This window comes from Nannospalax galili, unplaced genomic scaffold (genome assembly GCF_000622305.1).
Source record: "Nannospalax galili isolate Female #2095 unplaced genomic scaffold, S.galili_v1.0 scaffold646, whole genome shotgun sequence".
Classification (NCBI taxonomy): Eukaryota; Metazoa; Chordata; class Mammalia; order Rodentia; family Spalacidae; genus Nannospalax; species Nannospalax galili.
In genome coordinates this window covers 804,623-805,267 of record NW_008355279.1, presented here as the reverse complement: position 1 = coordinate 805,267, position 645 = coordinate 804,623, and positions in this window count along the sequence as shown.

The window sequence follows — 645 nt, the reverse complement described above, 5'->3', positions numbered from 1 at the left end:
GGAGAAAGTCCAGTTTGAAGACCCAAGGTTTTTTTCTGGGGACTTTTATTCACATAGTGCAGTCAGAAATTGTGAAATGGTGAGAGAGGATTGATTTGATCTGGGTGATCTGGTGATAGCCATAAGATACTTATGAATTCTTTAGGAAGACACTGTCCTCTTCAGCCTGGGCTCTAGGACAAGGGGTCCCCAGATATACCTGGATTTGTCCTGAAACTGCAGTCAAGTCCTAGGAAAGAAAGCTGGAGCTTTGAGTCTAGAATGCAGTCAAGACAGAGGCTTGTGGTTTTCCTGCAGACCCATGATGAAATGAGAAATACTGGGGCTGGAGAGATGGCTCAGCAGTTAAACGCAATAATGGCTCTTGCAGAGGACCAGGGTTCGATTCACAGCACCCACAGGGCAGCTAACAACTGTCTGTAACTCCAGTTCCAGGGGATCCGATGTCTTCTTCTGATCTCTGCGGGCATTTTATGACACGGGTAGCCTTACACACATGCAAGCAGTATACTCATAAAAAAATAAAAATAAGACAAATAAAAAGATTAAAAAATACTTAAAATTTGAAGCCCATTGAGTTTTGGGATCCTTCCTGTAAGCATAGCATTACTTTGGCAACAATCAGCAAATACAACTATTCCATGC